General features: G+C 51.9%; 1 long non-coding RNA gene across 1 annotated transcript; it reads right to left on the bottom strand.

Annotated features, from left to right (window-relative positions):
* Window positions 1–63: 63 nt before the first annotated feature.
* On the bottom strand, window positions 64–1,978 carry LOC131482044 (uncharacterized). Its single transcript, XR_009246726.1, has 3 exons — window positions 1,919–1,978; window positions 904–1,132; window positions 64–106 (listed from the first exon to the last, which is right to left on the bottom strand). It is a non-coding gene; the product is annotated as an uncharacterized LOC131482044 (long non-coding RNA).
* Window positions 1,979–11,207: the final 9,229 nt, after the last annotated feature.

Below are 11,207 nucleotides of genomic sequence, written 5' to 3'. Positions count from 1 at the left end.
TCCGGGGAGTGCACCTGACCCTGCTAGGATGGCGCCGAGCACAGCTAGAAACACTGCATGGAGTTAAACCCAGGATGCCAACTGCGTGGAAGTGCTACAGACCCAGCTACAAGGCAAGAGAGCGGCCAACAGATGGGCGGCAGGTGTACGGCCATCCCTTCATACCTGTCACCTCCACCTGCTTCCAGGCCACTTTAGAGCAAAGCTAGCCAGGGACCATTTAAAAAGCATCCGTCCCTTTAGAACTTAACACCAGCAGTATAAACAGTGTGTCTACCTTCTTGATCGATGAGTTTTTTTCCCTAAGATTATTTTTCATTTATGTATTTGAAAGACATAGAGAGAGAGAGAGAGAGAGAGAGAGAGAGAGAGAGAGAGAGGTCTTCCATCTGCTGGCTCACTCCCCAAATGGCTGCAATAGCCAGGTCTGAGCCAGGTTGAAGCCAGGAACCCGGAGCTCCTTCCGGGCCTTCCTGGGACCTTGTGCTTCAGTCTTTCTGGTCCCAGGATGTGTCAAGCCTAGTCTATGTAAGCAACAGGACCTGGGAGAAGTGATGGCACCCATGTGGAAGACCCGGATGGAGCTCCCAGTTTCTGCTTGTGGCCTGGCTCCCCCTACCCCCTCCCGGCTGTGGCAGGCACCTGGAAAGTGGACCAACAGGTGGAATCTATCTCTGTCGTTGTCTCATCCTGCGTGCTGTGTCTCTGCTTTTCAAATCAATCAATGAATCACAAACTTTTAAGAACTGGTGAACTTGGTTCCTCTTGCACATTTTGTCACTGGTGACTGCAGTGTGTATCTGTCTCCCACCTCAAACGCAAAGTGGATTGGATAGGAACGGACTGGGGCGGGTCACCTCGGGATGGGGTGGGAGTGCAGGGCAGCAGCAACAGAGCCCTTACCTTGATGAGGGACCTGGCAGCCTTCCGACAGGCCTCATAGTACTGGGTGAAGTTCAACATCTCCCATTTGTTGTCGTTCTTCGAGGCCAGAGCTGGGTGGGTGCCGAAGCGGTTGATGGAGTCACGGAAGAACTCGGGAGGATGGTCATCGGGGTCTCGTGGCCCAGCCCATGCTTTGAGAGCCTCAGGAGGACTCCAGTCTGCTCGGTGGTCCACAGGCTGAGGGGAACTGTAGGCAGGCCCTGGGAGATGGGGAGGCAGAGGGGGCAGGGACAGTGGCAATGGTTTCTATTGATTTTCTAACTTTGGTGGTTTGCTGGGTTGATTGTCATTCTACTCTTTAAGGAATGGATTTTTTGGTACATTTGTTTGAAAGACAGAATGACAAACAGAGAGATCACCCTCTGCTGGTTCACTCCCTGCCACAGCCAACACTGTACCAGGCCGAGCCCAGGAGCCCTGAACCCCAGCCATGTCTTCCATGCAGTTGGCAAGGACTCAAGTACTAGGGCCATTGTTCACTGCCTCTGGCTCTGTGTGTGCTGGCAGGAAGCTACTTCAGAAATGGAGCCAGGACTCAAACCCAGGCTCTCTGATCCAGGAAACAGGAATTAATTCCTCCCCTCCCACCACCCGGATGCTTAAACCCTGCCAGTTAAACACCCATCTGAGTGGGATGGCTTGTTTGTCCACATCATATCTCTTTTGCAAAAGGGCACCTGTGGATGGGGAGGCTGCCTTGTGGCTGGCAAGGACCCCGAGTCCAGGTGCGGCCATCAAACCCAGCTAACACATTCACAGATCCAGGCAATGCTGGTCATGTTGTGTGTACACGGGGATGCCGAGTGCTGGCCTGGCAAGCAAGTGCCTCACAGCCCTGCCCCACGCTGTCAGTCACTCATTTGTGAGGGAAGTGCACAGGCTGGCCCCTACAGGGTCACACATCCCTGCGCATGGCTGTTGGTACAGTCAGCGTGTCTTTCGCGCCTCCGCCACCCCCCCTGGCTCAGCGCACCTGGGGGCTTGCTGGTGTCCATCTCATGGTCCTCAGGCTCCTCTTCCAGAGTCACGGGGGCTCAGGCTTCACCACCTTCACAGGATTGCTCCTGATGGTACTGCAAAAGGTCAAAGACAAGACCTGAGCAGGACTGGCAGGGAGATCCGCCTCTAGTCGCTGTTCATGTCTGCTGAGAACCCGAGGGTTTGATGGTCATGCCTGACCTGGGCTGAGAGAGAGGAGAGCGTGCCAGACAACGGAGCAATGGCCACTTCAAGAGAGGGGGTTCAGTTGGTTTCCAGAAGAGTCGCTGAGATGGTGGGGCTGTAAGGTCAAGTCACTAGGTCATTGTATGTGGGACAATGCATTTTGAAATCTTCCAGAACTTTCTTGTCCATCAGCAGTCTCAGGGCATCAGTTCAGGGAAACTTTCACACACATTTCCTAAATAGCCATCTAGACCATGAAACCGCACCAGGCTGGCATTAAATCTGTGCCAATCCATGTGCTTTTGAAGGTTTGTTTGGGGCTCAGTGGCTCAATGGCTCAACAGGTTCATCCACCTTCTGCAAGCATTAGCATCCCATATGGCTGCTGATTTGAGACCCAGCTACTCCACTTTCTATCCAACTCCCTGCAATCCTGCACCTGCATGGGGAGAGATTCCTGGCTCCCGGTTTCACATTGGCCCAACTCTGGCTGTTGTGACCACTTGGGCTGTGGACTAGCAAAAGGAAGATCTTCCTCTCTGTAAATCTGTCTTTCCAAGAAAAATAAATCTTAAAAAAAAATTGCTTTGGAAGCAGAGTTACAGTGGGAGAGCTGGACCAGCTCATCCTCTTGCTGATTTTGAGAGACAGATCTTCCGTCTGATGATTCACTCCACAAGTAATCACAATGGTCAGAGTTGAGCTGATCTGAAGCCAGGAGTCAGGAGCTTCTTCCAGGTCTCCCACGTGGGTGCAGGGTCCCAAGACTTTGGGCCATCCTCAACTGCATTCCCAGGCCACAGGCAGGGAGCTGAATGGGAAACGGGGCTGCTGGCATTAGAACCATCATCCATATGAGATCCTGGTGCATGCAAGGCATGGACTTTAGCCACTAGGCTACTGTGCTGGGCCCCTCTTGCTGCTGTCCCAGGAAGCCTTAGTAGTAGCATTAGTAGGGAGCAGCATTGGAAGTGGAGCAGCCAGGACTTGAACCGGTGCCTCTGTGGGATGTTAGCTGTACCATGCAGCCCATCTTTGTAGACTCTTGGACCATCATTATAACTAATGTAAACGCTGCCTACAGGGCTATTCAATTGTATCATTTAGGGAGCAGCCAGGAAAAAAATTAAGATATGACTTTTTGTCTTCTTTTTCTTAGATTTATGTATTTGAGGACCTAGTAGGATGGCTGGCATAGTGGGTAAATCCTAGCCTTGCAAGTGCCGACATCCCCTAGGAGTGCTAGCTCATGTCCTGCTGCTCCACTTCCTGTCCAGCTCCCTGCCTGTGGCCTGGAAAAGCAGTTGAGGACGGCCCAAAGCCTTGGAACCTTGCACTCTTGTGGGAGACACAGAAGAAGCTCCTGGCTCCTGGCTTCGGATCGGCTCAGTTCCAGCCGTTTCAGAAATTTCAGGCTGAAACTGGAACAATTTAAGTCTGGGCTGGTGACAAATCCTGTGGGTTGGTTTGTGGCAAGAGTAGTTGCTATCTCATTGTCAGCTTCAACACAGGTAAGGTCATGGTAAGCTAAGGCGATTATGTTCATTCCATCTATTTATTCTGCTTTGTGACAAAACTCAGTCTAGATTTAATCCATTGGATTTCACACCACCCCAAAACTTTCCTTTTCCTTCTTTCTACATTCCTTTTTTTCTTTTTTTTTCAGTTCTTTTTTTCATTTTTATTTATTATTATTTATTATTTTTAATTCATTAATTACATTGTATTATGTGACACAGTTTCATAGGTACTTGGGTTCTCCCTACCCCTCCCCAAACCCTTCCACCATGGTGGATTCCTCCACCTTGTTGCACAACTACAGCTCAAGTACAGTTGAGATTCCCCCATTGCAAGCGTATCACAAACATAGAGTCCAGCATCTTATTGTCCAGTCAAGTCCAACGGCTTCTTAGGTATGCCCTTTCTGGTCTGAAGACAGAGAGATAAACAGAGAGCCAGGCTTCCTTGCCTTAGAGACAGATAGACAGACAGAGTGAGAGACAGAGAGCCAGCCTTGCCTTACCAGAGATAGAGACAGAGAGCCAGCCCTGCCTTGCCAGAGAGACAGACAGACAGACAGCGAGAGAGACACAGATTGGCAAGGCAAGGCAGGCACTATGAGAAACAGAGAGAGAGAGAGAAAGAGAGAGAGAGAGAGAGAGAGAGAGAGAGCCAGCATTGCCTTACCATCTAGACAGACAGACAGATAGAGAAAAACAGACTGGCAAGGCAAGGCTGGCTGTCTAAGAGACAGACAAACAGAAAGACAGAGAGACAGAGAGCCAGCCTTGCCTTACCAGAAAGAGAGAGAAACAGACAGCAAGAGAGACACAGATTGGCAAGGCAAGGTTGGAATTCTGAGAGACAGACAGACAGAGAGAGAGACACAGAGAGCCAGCCTTGCCTTGCCTTACAGACAGATAGATAGAGAGAGAGACAGAGAGCCAGCCTTGCCTTGCCAGAGAGAGAGAGACAGAAAGCCAGCCTAGCCTTACCTGAGAGACAGACAGACAGCGAGAGAGACACAGATTGGCAAGACAAGGCTGGCTCTCTGAGAGACAGACAGACAGACACACAGAGAGACAGAGAGCCAGCCTTGCCTTGCCAGAGAGAGACAGACAGACAGTAAGAGAGACACAGATTGACAAGGCAAGGTTGGCACTCTTAGAGACAGAGAGAGAGACACAGAGAGCCAGCATTGCCTTGCCTTAGAGACAGATAGACAGCGAGAGAGATACAGATTGGCAAGGCAAGGCTGGATCTCTGAGAGACAGACAGACAGAGTGAGAGTCAGAGAGCTAGCCTTGCCTTGCACTACAGTGGGAGACAGACACACACAGACAGAGAGAGCCAGCCATGCCTTGCCAGAGAGAGACAGAGAGACAGCCTAGCCTTGCCAGAGAGACAGAGAGGTAGTGAGAGAGACACAGATTCGCAAGGCAAGGCTGGCTCTCTGAGAGACAGACAGACAGAGAGAAAAGAGAGAGAGCCAGCCTTGCCATGCCAGATGGATAGACAGAGAGCCAGTCTTGCCTTGCCTTAGAGACAAATAGACAGAGTGAGAGACAGAGAGCCATCCTGCCTTGCCAGAGACAGAGACAAAGAGCCAGCCTTGCCTTGCCAGAGAGACAGACAGACAGCGAGAGAGACACATATTGTCAAGGGAAGGCAGGCTCTGTGAGAAAGTGTGTGTGTGTGTGAGAGAGAGAGAGAGAGAGAGAGAGAGTGTCAAAGCGAGACAGAGAGACAGAGAGACAGAGATAGACACAGAGACAGAGAGACAGCCTTGCCTTACCAACCAGACAGACTGTGAGAGAGACACAGATTGTCAAGGCAAGGCTTGCTCTCTAGAGACAGACATACAGAGAGAGAGAGAGAGAGACAGAGTCAATCCTGCCTTGCCTTAGAGACAAACGGAATACCGACAGACTGAGAGACAGAGAGCAAGACTTGCCTTGCCACAGAGAGAGACAGAGAACAGTCTGGCCTTGCCAGAGATACAGACAGAGAGCGAGAGAGACATAGATTGGCAAGGCTGGCTTTCTGAGAGACAGACAGAGAGAGATAGAGACAGAGAGCCAGCTTTGCCTTGCCTTAGTGAGAGAGAGAGAGAGACAGACAGAATGAGAGTCCGTGAGTCAGCCTTGCCTTGCCAGAGATACATCCAGAGAGCCAGCCTTGCCTTGCCAGACAGAAGGATAGCGAGAGAGACACAGATTGGCAAGGCAAAGCAGGCTCTGTGAGAAAGTGAGAGAGAGAGAGAGAGAAAGAGAGAGACAGAGACAGAGACAGAGAGACAGCCTTGCCATACCAGGCAGCCAGAGTGCGAGAGAGACAAAGATTGTCAAGGCAAGGCTTGCTCTCTGAGAGACAGACATACAGAGAGAGAGAGAAAGAGTCAACCCTGCCTTGCCTTAGAGACAAACGGAGTACCGACAGACTGAGAGTCAGAGAGCAAGCATTGCCTTGCCAGAGAGAGAGACAGAGAGCCAGCCTTGCCTTGCCAGAGATACAGACAGTCAGCGAGAGAGAAACAGATTGGCAAGGCAAGGCTGGTTTCTGAGAGACAGACAGAGAGAGACACAAAGAGCCAGCCATGCCTTGCAAGAGAGACAGATACACAGTGAGAGAGACACAGATTGGGAAGGCAAGGCTGGCTCTCTGAGAGACAGACAAACAGAGATAGAGAGACACAGAAAGCCTGCAGTGCCTGACCTTAGAGACAAATAGACAGACAGAGTGAGAGACAGAGAGCTATCCTTACCTTGCCAGAGACAGAGACAGAGAGCCAGGCTTGCCTTGCTAGAGATAGAGCCAGAGATCCAGCCTTTCCTTGCCAGAGAGACAGACAGCGAGAGAGACACAGATTGACAAGGCAAGGCTGGCTCTCTGAGAGAAGGACAGACAAAGAGAGAGAGAGAGAGAGACAGAGAGCCAGCTTTGCCTTGCCTTAGAGAGAGACAGAGAGACAGACAGAGTGAGAGTCAGAGAGTCAGCCTAGCCTTGCCAGAGATACAGGCAGAGAGCCAGGCTTGCCTTGCCAGACAGAAGGATAGCGAGAGAGACACAGATTGGCAGGGCAAGGCTGGCTCACTGAGGGACAGACAGACAGCGAGAGAGACAGAGAGGCAGCCTTGCCTTGCCTGAGAGAGAGCAAGACAGCAAGACAGAGACTGGGAAGGGAAACCTGGCTCTGAGAGACAGAGAGAGAAGAGAGAGATAGACAGAGAGCCAGCCCTGCCTTTCCTTAGAGACAAATAGACAGACAGAGTGAGAGACAGAGAGCCAGCCTTGCCTTGCCAGAGACAGAGACAGAGAACCAGCCTTGCCTTGCCAGAGAGACAGACAGACAGCGAGAGAGACACATATTGGCAAGGGAAGGCAGGCTCTGTGAGAAAGAGAGAGAGAAAGAGAGAGAGCCAGCCTTGCCTTGCCAGAGAGAGTAAAAGACAGTGAGACAGACAGAGACTGGGAAGGCAAGGCTGGCTCTCTGAGAGACAGACCGAGAGAGAGAAAGAGAGAGATAAACAGAGAGCCAGCCTTGCCTTGCCTTAGAGACAGATAGACAGGCAGAGGGAGAGACAGAGAGCCATCCTTGCCTTACCAGAGATAGAGACAGAGAGGCAGCCTTGCTTTGCCAGAGAGACAGACAACAGAAAGCGAGAGAGGCACAGATTGGCATGGCAAGGCAGGCTCTGTGAGAAAAAGACAGAGAGAGAGAGAGCCAGAGAGCCAGCCATGCCTTACCAGCCAGCACGACAGACAGCTTGAGAAAAACAGACTGGCAAGGCAAGGCCTGCTCTCTGAGACACAGACAGACAGACAGAGACAGAGAGCCGGCCTTGCCTTGCCAGAGAGAAAGACAGAGAGTCAGCCTTGCCTTGCCAGAGAGAGAGACAGACAGACAGAAAGAGAGACACAGATTGGTAAGGCAAGGCTGGCTCTCTGAGAGGTAGACAGACAGAGTGAGAGTCAGACAGCTAGCCTTGCCTTGCACTACAGTGGGAGACAGACACACACACACACACAGAGCCAGCCATGCCTTGCCAGAGAGAGAGACAGAGAGCCAGCCTTGCCGTGCCAGAGAGAGAGACAGAAAGACAAAAAGCAAGAGAGACACAGATTGGCAAAGCAAGGCTGGCTCTGAGAGACAGAGAGAGTGAGAGACAGAGAACCAGCCCTGCCATGCTTGAGAGAAACAAATGGACAGACAGAGTTAGAGACAGAGAGTCAGCCTTGCCTTGCCAGAGACAGAAGGACAGCATGAGAGACAGAGATTGGCAAGGCAAGGCTGGTCTCTCAGAGACAGACAGACAGAGAGAGAGAGAGTTAGAGAGCCAGCATTGCCTTCCCAGAGAGAGACAGATAGCAAGAGAGACACAGATTGGCAAGGCAGTGGTGGCTGTCTGAGAGACAGAAAGACAGAGAGAGAGACAGAGATCCAGCCTTGCCTTGCCTTAGAAACAGACAGACAGATGGAGTGAGAGACAGTGAGCCAGCCTTGCCGTGCCAGAGAGACAGACAGACAACCAGGTAGACACAATGTCAAGGCAAGGCTGGCTCTCTGAGAGACAGATATACACAGAGAGTGAGAGTCAGAAACTCAGCCTTGCCTTGCCAGAGATAGAGACAGAGAGCCAGCATTGCCTTGCCAGACAAAAGGACAGCGAGAGAGATACAGATTTGCAAGGCACGGCTCTCTCTCTGAGAGACAGACAGAGTGAAAGAGAGAGAGACAGAGCAAGACTTAGAGCCAGCTTTGCTTGCCACTCAGAAAGACAGACAGTAAGAGAGACACAGATTGGCAAGGCAAAGTTGGCTCTCTGAGAGACAGACAGAGAGAGAGAGACACAGAGAGCCAGCCTTGCCTTGCCTTAGAGAAAGATAGACAGAGTGAGAGACAGAGAGCCAGCCTTGCCTTGCCAGAGAGAGAGACCGATTGCCAGCCTTGCTTTGCCTGAGAGACAGACAGACAGCAAGAGAGACACAGATTGTCAAGGCAAGGCTGGCTCTCTAAGAGGTAGATAGACAGAGTGAGAGTCAGGGAGCTAGCCTTGCCTTGCCCTAAAGTGAGAGACAGACACAGAGAGAGAGAGAGAGAGAGAGAGAGAGAGAGAGAGAGAGAGAGCCAGCCATGCCTTGCCAGAGAGAGAGAGACAGAGAGAAGCCTTGCCTTGTCAGCCAGACAGAGAGGTAGCGAGAGAGACACAGATTGGCAAGGCTAGGCTGGCTCTTGAGAGACAGACAGGGAGAGAAGAGACAGATAGCCTTGCCTTGCCATGCGAGTGAGTGACAGAGAGCCAGCCTTGCCTTGCCAGAGAGAGAATGACAGCGAGAGAGACACAGATTGGCAAGGCTGGCTCTCTGTCATAAAAAAAAAAAATAACTAAACGTTCCTAGAACTGATGTGTGTTCAGGCCATTCCCCATCACACTGCACACGAAGCAGGAAATGACCGCCTTGGACTGTCAATCTAGACCCATGACAGGAAAGAGCTTTATTACCAGCATTGTCACGGGGGCTTTCAAGTGACTCCAGGGCAAGTGTGTGGGTCTGGGACCTGGCCCTTCAAACTCGAGGCAGCGAAGGTCTCTTGATGTCCTCTGGAGGATCAGAGAAGAAAAAATAATCATAATAAATCCAGCTGGAAACCCCAATGCTAGGTCTGTGTTTTGGCCCAGCCAGTTCATCTTGGTCCTTCCGCTCTCCGCCCAGGGCTTCTCCAGGCCCATGGCTGGGAGGTGCATGGACAGACCTGAGAGAAGCCTTGGGCTGCAGCAGGCAGGGTTCAGCGAGGGCACTTCTTCACCACCATTGGGGAAAATGACCACCAAGAGAGCATGACCTCGCAGAGCCAAGGTGCAGCACCTGCTCCAAGGAGCAAGCTGCACCCAGCACACCTGGGGGAGAAGAGTGAACAGGATGTGAAATGTGTGTCCATCACTATCCATGAGACACCCCTAGGGTCTTAATGAGTGAATGGATTCCCTGGGCATCACCCCTGATCCCCTCACCCCTCCGTGGAGAGCTATCTGCTGAGTGATGGCATCCAAGGAAAATGCAATAGCACTTCCACATTCCACCCACACAACTGAAACTGTCTCAGTAGCTACATTGCAAGAAAACAAATGAGCAGGGAAAACGAATGGTTCAGGAAGTGTTCTGTGACCCCATGTATTATCACCTCAACCTATAAATCCCATGTGTGTTGGACGTCTTGAGTTAGAGGGGCCTCACCCAGGCTGGATGGGGCCATAGTGGAGGGTCCACCTCCCACTGCAAAGGAAAATCAGAAGTGCTGCAAAGATGGGAGGGGGCGGTGGATGTGGAAGGGGGAAGCTGAATGGAGCCCACCCTGAGACACTTGACAAAAGGTGGGGGACTTAAGGCAGCACATGTTGAGTGAGGGGCAAAGGGACTGAGAGAGCACAGGCCTCCTGCCACAATTCCCCTGCTGTGAGTCATGGTGCCAAAGTGGGGCCCCATATGGAGATGGAGACATTCCAGAGGTTGGGAGGAAATCATTAGGGCAGGGGGACTGGCATTCCCATGGGAAGGGGAATCTCTCCTCTCTCTCTCTCTCTCTCTCTCTCTCTCTCTCACACACACACACACACACACACACACACAGCTTCTGGGTCAGGGGGTGGTGCTCATGCATGTACCCTGAAGTAGCCACTACAGCAGCTCATCAGGCCTGAGTCCCATTGTGCTGATCTCCAACCTGTCCCCTCCCCACAACGATTCGATTCAAAGTGTCAAAGCGGGACACTTTTCCCAGGCAGGAGTTCTCCAGGAGCTCCCGTGCTCTGCAGCTGCCTGGACACCTGGCAGGTGAGCAGGATCACCTCTCTGCTCCTTGCTGTCCCCAAGGGGGGCAGCCGTCCAGGGTTCCTGGCCCATGGAGCTTCCTCCTCCAACTCCTGAGAAAGGCTTTCTGTACCCATGCCACAGGAAGCCCTAGTCATGGATGTAAGTCCTACCCCGCACCTTGTGGCAACCAGAAAAGGCAGGAAGCACTGGGCATGCGCTGTGACCCCATGAAGAAAGCCACTGCCTGTGACTGTTGGGGCATCCCAGAGTCCACACACACTCTGTAGTTCTGCTGCCTGGTGGGCCTGCCATGCGAGGGGCACTCTCAGGCCCAGTCAGTCATGGCACAGCCACACCTAGTGGACCATGCCTAGCACCTACATCTCACTGTCAGTCAGCCCGCAGCAAATGCAGCTGCTTGCACAGTCATTGATATAGGCTCTCGATCTGCTGCCTGTATTTGAAGTTTATGAAATGCCTCTTAATTTTTGCCGTCAGACCCGACAAGAGAGGAGAAAAGTGGCTAAGCCAGCTTCTGTCGGGGCCTTGCCAGAGCCAGAGCCATGCTCTTTGGACTTTCCAGCCACCAACAGCTGTGAACTGAAACCTTTGTTCTTTACAACACAACCCCCCCTCTGGTATTTCCTTACATTAATAACACAAGAACTGACACAGCAGGAGCCATAGCGAGCCCCGGGTGGTATAGGTCCAGAGCTAAGGATGGTCACGTGAGCCAACATGGGGAGGGTAGGGCCACATCCAGCTTGCAAGATGATGCCTGATGG

The sequence above is a fragment of the Ochotona princeps genome, chromosome 15 (assembly GCF_030435755.1).
Source record: "Ochotona princeps isolate mOchPri1 chromosome 15, mOchPri1.hap1, whole genome shotgun sequence".
Lineage (NCBI taxonomy): Eukaryota > Metazoa > Chordata > Mammalia > Lagomorpha > Ochotonidae > Ochotona > Ochotona princeps.
The sequence above is the reverse complement of the archived record's forward strand: the minus strand, read 5'-3'. Positions and strand labels throughout refer to the sequence as shown.